Below are 6,751 nucleotides of genomic sequence, written 5' to 3'. Positions count from 1 at the left end.
TCCCAGACTAGAAAGCAATGGATTTCTACCTTCTGACACAAATTCCCCCCAGCTGTAAGCCTTCCAACCTTCTAAATATTCCTTTATATGTGGTTCAGAGTTCTAAGCCTGCTTGGTCAGGTATTCTGTGTTGTTGCTGGCAGAGCTCTTTACTACACTTCCACCCGATCTGCCATCTTGTTTGTTCCTGACCTAAGGTACTCACTTTAATAGGCCAATTTTTCCTCTATAACTATAAATATAATCAAGTTGATTCTTGTGTATTCCATCTGGTAAGGTCCATGTGTATAGTGTTGTTGTCCATATGTATGTTATTGAAAAAAAGGTATTTGCAACCAGTAAGTTGTTGGTTTTGCAAAATTCTATCATGAGATCCCCAGCATCATTTTAATTATTAAGGCCATATTTTCCAATTACTGATCCTTCCTCTGTATTTCCAACTTTAGTCTTCTAATTACTAGTAATGATCAATGCATGTTGATTGCATGTTTGATCAATTTCAGACTGAAATAGTTGGTAGAATTATTCTATTTCATCATCACTGGCTTTAGTGATTGGTACATACATTTGAATAATAGTGGTATTAACTGGATTTCCTTATAAGCATATGAAATATTATCCTATCACAGATGGCACTGGACCTCAAGATAGATCTTGAAATGTTCTCTTTGATTCTGAATGCAATGTCATTCCTCTTGAATTTGTCATTCTTGGCATTGTAAACCATATGATTATCACATTCAAAATGGCTAATGTCAGTTGTTATCAGCTTACTGATGCCTAGGATATCAATCTTTATGGATTCCATTTAATTTTTGACAGTTTTCCTAGATTCATACTTCATACACTTCCACATTCTAATTATTAATGGATATTTGCAACTGTTTCTCCTCATTTTGAATTGTACCCCATTAACAAATGAAGGGCCCAAAAGCTTTGCTCCATTCATATCATTATGGTCAACTCTACTTTGAGGAGGTAGCTCTTCCCCAATCATATTTTGAGTGCCTTCCAACTTCAGGGACTTACCTTCTGGCAGAATATCTGACAATGGTTTGCTGATATTCTGTAGGATCAATGCTGGACCACAAGGTCAGTTTGAACCACAGGGTAGCTATGAGTCAGAACAGACTAAATGACACTTAACAGCAACAGCAATAATATATAGCTAATCTGAGACCATATGATCTAATTATAGCAACAACTGGACTAGTGTTGGCCAAACAACTGGGAACCAGAGCCTAGCCAAGTTTTCAACATTTTTTTAAATCTTAAATTTTTCAAAATAAGAAGTAAAATATGGATGAATCTTGAACGCATTATGCAAAGTGAAAGACACTAATCATTGTATGATTTTATTTCTATAAAAAGAAGCTAACGAATCATTGTATGATTTTATTTCTATAAAATGTCTAAAATATAGAAATCTATAGAGACAGAAAGTAAATTAGACTAGAGCAGGGTGTTGGAGCCTAAGCAGAATGAGGAGTTTGTCCACATCTGGGTTAGGGGAGGCTGAATCCAATATGGGGAGTCAGAGTCTATCTAGGATGAGGAGGGTGCCCACTGTGGGGACAGGCAGGAGTGGAGAGTTGGATCCTAATCAGAGAGAGAAGGCCATTGGTGTGGGAGAGCAAGCAGTGTGGCACTATAGGATTAGCACTGGACTACAGATCACAAGATCAGCAGTTCAAACCCACCAGCTGCTCCTCAGACACTCTATACAGGGTGGCTATGAGTCACAATCAATTGGACGGCACTTAACAACAACAACAACATAGATTTGAGCCACACAATTTACAAGTCTGATTTATAAGATATATAATACCTTTCTCATTCCAGTTGCCATCATGGTGATTCCATGTGTGTCACAGAACAGAGTAAAACTGTGCTCCATACGGTTTTTCATAGCTGGTTTTTCAGAAGTAGATTGCCAAGCGTTTCTTCTGAGGTATGTGTGGATAGACTCGAACCTTCATTTTTTGCTTAGCTGAGCATTTGCACCACCTATTGATCATTGCTATCAAGTCTACTCCAACTCAGAGTGACCCTGTAGGACAGACTATAACTGCAGTGTTTCCAAGGCTGGAATCTTCACAGAAGCAGACTGCCACATCTTTCTCCTGCAGAGCAGTTGGTGGGTTTGAACTACTGAGCTTCCAGTTAGGAGCTGAGCTCTTTAACCACTGTGCCACCAGGTCTCCTTTTGCACCACACACAGGGACTTTATATTGTACCTAAAAAAAGACACCCAAACCTGTTATCTCCAGGTCATTGCAGCTCATGGTGACCTCGGGTGTGTCAGAGTAGAACTGTGCATAGAGTTTTCATAGGGCTGTGGCTTTTTGTAAGCAGATTGCCTGGTCTTTCTTCCAAGGCACCCCAGGATGGATTTACAGGATCAGTCTTTCGGCTTCTAGCCAACCACTCGATCATTTGCACCACCCAAATATCCTATATTATACCTAGCATCTAATTAGTAGAGAATATATGTCATTTTCAAGTATTAAAGAATTCATTAGAAAAATTGGCCATTTAGTAGGCCAGAAAGCAAGTTTCAAAAAATTTCAAAGCATCAGTATTGCACAGACCTTGTTCTCTGCCCACATTGAAATGAAATTAGAAATAAATAAACCACAGCATCAGTAAAACCATGTTTGAAAAGCATTTTAAGCTGTTAAACAACTTATTAAAGTGGAAACTACAAGTGAATTGTAATTTGTTTGCACAATATATAAACATTTGAATACAAAATATAAAAACTGTGGCATTTAGTTCAGGAGGTATAGAGAATTTAACTTATAGCCTTATGTGCTTTTAAAACAAAACAAGAAATGTATTACCAATGATTAGAATAGTAGTTAAATGTGGTAAATTAGCAAATATGTTTATCCTAATTCCTTTTCAAATCCTCACTCAAATAGCATTTTAAAAAGACGTATTAACTCACAATGGAAAAGATCATAGGAAATGAGGTGACAGAAGATGAAGGATATCAACAAAAACTGGGAAGACAAGCAAATGGATGAATGGTAACTAACAAGGCAGTAGAGGCATAGCTAAGGTACGGCGGCTGTGATCCATGTCCTGGGCACCACTGTTTCCAATACCAGCTGTGAGAGATCATTCAGCAAGTTAAAACTAATACTTTCATATCTGCGGCCTCCACGTTCAAGGTCTACTGTGTGATCTTGCTCTACTGAGTATAGAAAGAAACTGAAAAAAAAAATGACTTTGAGCACACCATTATCAGTGAAAACAAGAAAGGTGCCATTATAATTTTCATGTAGTGCCATAATAAGTTAAGATTAATGAGCTTGACTTGTATTTTTAAGCTGATGTGATAGCAAAATTATCTAAAAGATGAGTGCCAGCTGTCTGGATAGGGGCACAGTACCAATGCTTGCCATAGGCGTTATTTTTTGTAGCTGCATCTCAGCATGGCAGTGTGGAGACAGCTGAAAATTCTGCCTTCCCCCAAAGGCAGCCCATAAGAAACCACCTCAGACTTCAGATCCATGAAGGGATCCAGAGTAGAGACTGCTGAGAACCCAAGACCAGGGTGCATCAGGCAGTGACAGCAGGAGGATTGGCTAAAATGAGGAACCTTTAACTCACAGCTCCTCCAGACCACATAGGCAACAGTCCCGCTGCCTCCTAAGCTGCCAAAGGAGATTTACTTCCTGGAGAAGATGAACTGAGATGGCTTTTATGGAAGGCAGAATCCTGAACAGTGAGATCAGCCTGGTCTCAGCATCCTCCCATGTTGACTCCCATGACCAGTTTCTAGGATAGTATACTCCCAGGCAAATAATCTGATGATTCCTCTCTAGGCAAGCTAATTGTTCAAGGAGAAATACATACATCTGGGGCTCTGCAATGATTTGCCAATCTATGGTGATACTCCCTCAGCGATCATGCATCAATGCATCATCCATGATCTCAAACATCCCAGTCTATTTGTGTCTTACTCTTAAAGATGAGGAAACCCTGCCCCCCCCCCAAAAAAAAGTCCAAAACCAACATTGTTGTTGTTAAGTGCTGTCGAGTCGGTTCCGACCCATAGCGACCCTGCACAGGGTTTCCGAGACTATAAATCTTTATGGGAGCAGAGCGCCTCATCTTTCTCCCGCAGAGCTGCTGGTAGTTTCAAACTGCTGGCCTTAAGGTTCACAGCCCGATTCGTAACCACTATGCTACCAGAGCTCCTAACATGAGAACAAATAATCTCAGAGGAAACTGAGATAACTCAGTAGATCAAAACTTTGCAGATAAATTTTAAAACTCTTGACAAAAGTATAGATTTTTTTAAACAAGACAAAACCAAGAAAATCGAATAATCAATCTGCCTAATCAGCAGTTCAAAACTACCAGCAGTTCAAAACTACCAGTTCAAAACTACCAGATGAAGCGTTCTGCTCACGTAAAGATTTATAGCCTCGGAAACCCTGTACAGGGTCGCTATGAGTTGGAACCGACTCCACGGCACATAACAACAACAACAACAATAGGAGTTCTGGTATGACATTGGAGGATGATGCACTGGACTGCAAGGTCACGTTTGATCCACAAGGTTGGTGGTTCAAACCCACTAGACATTCCTTGGAAACTCTAGACAGGGTCACTATGAGTTGGAACTGACTTGATGGCACTTAACAACAATAGAAGTTCTAGAAAGGAAAAGCAGAAAAATCAAAGAAAAGTAGTTTATCAAAGAAATAATAGAAGAAAATTTCTCAAACTGAAGGATATGAATTTCCAGATTGAAGGGACGTCATTAAGAAATTTCTGAACAGGATAATGCTTTTAGAGCCAGTAAGAGAAAACAAAACCTAGCCACATATCTAAACCAAACCAAATCCATTGCCATAGAGTCTACTCACATTCATGCAACCCTATAGGACATAGTAAGTACAATTGCTCCATAGGATTTCCACAGCTGTAAATCTTCAGGGAAGTAGACAGTCATATTTTCCCCATGGAGCAGCTAGTGGAACAGACTATTGATTGCTCATATGTAAGTTTAGATTGAAATGGAAGAAAATTAAAACAAGGCCATGAGAGCCAAAATATGACCTTGAAGATATCCTACTTGAATTTAGAGACCATCTCAAGTACAGATTTGATACATTAGACACTATTGACTGAAGACCAAAAGAGTTGTGGAATAAAATCAAGAACATCATACATGAAGAAAACAAGAGATCATTTAAAAGACAGAAAATAAAGAAAATATCAAAGTGGATGTCAAAAGAGACTCTAAAACTTGCTCTTGAGCATAGAGAATCTAAAGTGACTGGGAAAAATAATGAAATAAAAGAGCTAAACAGAAGTTTTCAAAGGGCAGCTCAAGAAGACAAAGTAAAATATTATAATGAAGTATGCAAAGACCTGTAGTTAAAAAACCAAAGGGGAATAACATGCTCAGAATTTCTCAAGCTGAAAGAACTGAAGAAAAAATTCAAGCCACAAATTGTAATATTGAAAGATTCTATGGGCAAAATATTGAATGATGCTGTAAGCATCAAAAGAACATAGAAGTAATACACAGAGTCACTGTACCAAAGAGCATTGGTTAATATAAAATCATTTCAAGAGGTACTAGATGATCAAGAACCGGTGACATTGAAATAAGTCCAAGCAGCATTGAAGGCATTGGCATTAAACAAGGCTCTAGGAATTGATGGAAAGCAAATTGAAATGTTTCAACAAACTGATGCAGTACTGGAGGCACTCAATTGTCTATGCGGAGAAATTGTCTATGCTCAGCCATCTTGAACTTGTGCAGGTGACTTTGAAGGCAAAGGGTGGCTTGGTGGCACAGAGGCATACAGTTTATTGTCAGAGAGAAAGATGCAATTTTTTTTCTTGTTCCCCACAATCCCCTAGTGACCAGAGTCATGACCAACCCTCAAGTTCACACTTTCCAGTAGGTCAGAGCTGCAAGGTGGTGAGCTGTGTGGTTGTGAACTGCAGCAAAGTGAATTGTAAGTTACTTGCACCAAGCCCCAACACCTGGATTCATGTGAGGCCTGCTCCATATCTGCAGTCCCAGTTCTTACCAACTCTGAACTAGCAGGAACTCTTGCCACTGGCTGCCTTCTGGGTTCCCAGAATAGAAAACATCTAAGTCTATGGGAACTCCAGTAGGACTGAGACTGCCACCATCTCATTTGTGAGCTCCTTGGTTAGCAGGAGCTCCCAGAGTTTTCTCCTCACTGGATCTGGCACCTGCTCTGTTTTATTCCTCTCATAGCTTTTGTTTATTCTTTCTTCTCCTTTTTCATCTCTTTACCTTTCCTTGCTCTTTATCTTTTCTATCTCCATTTTCATTTTTCGTTCTTTTCTTATGTTTTTCTCCTCCCACACAACAGCCCCTGCCATTTTTTCTTCTTTTTTTTCTCCACTCTTGATTTTTCTTTACTATTCTCTAGTCTCTTTTACTCATCCCTCTCCCTAATTATATTTAGTGCTTTTTCTTTCTTTTTTTCTTCCATGTTTTTTTTTTCTTCCCTCTTTTCTTTTTGGTTATTGTCTTCTTTTTCTAAATGTTGCCTGCTTTTTCTTTTCCTTATTTTTTCTCCAAAATCATTTTCTTTTTTGGTGGTGTTTGTTTTTTCTTCTGGCATGTGTGTTTTCTCTTCTTGCCTCATACAAAGGGGACAGCAACCATGCCCATACATCCCAGCTACAACTGTACCCTCTGAGGCCCCACCCACTGAGTGAGAGCTGATACCAGCTGCTATTCACC

The sequence above is a fragment of the Chrysochloris asiatica genome, unplaced genomic scaffold (genome assembly GCF_000296735.1).
Source record: "Chrysochloris asiatica unplaced genomic scaffold, ChrAsi1.0 scaffold00016, whole genome shotgun sequence".
NCBI classification, from domain to species: domain Eukaryota; kingdom Metazoa; phylum Chordata; class Mammalia; order Afrosoricida; family Chrysochloridae; genus Chrysochloris; species Chrysochloris asiatica.
Note: the sequence above shows the minus strand (reverse complement) of the source record.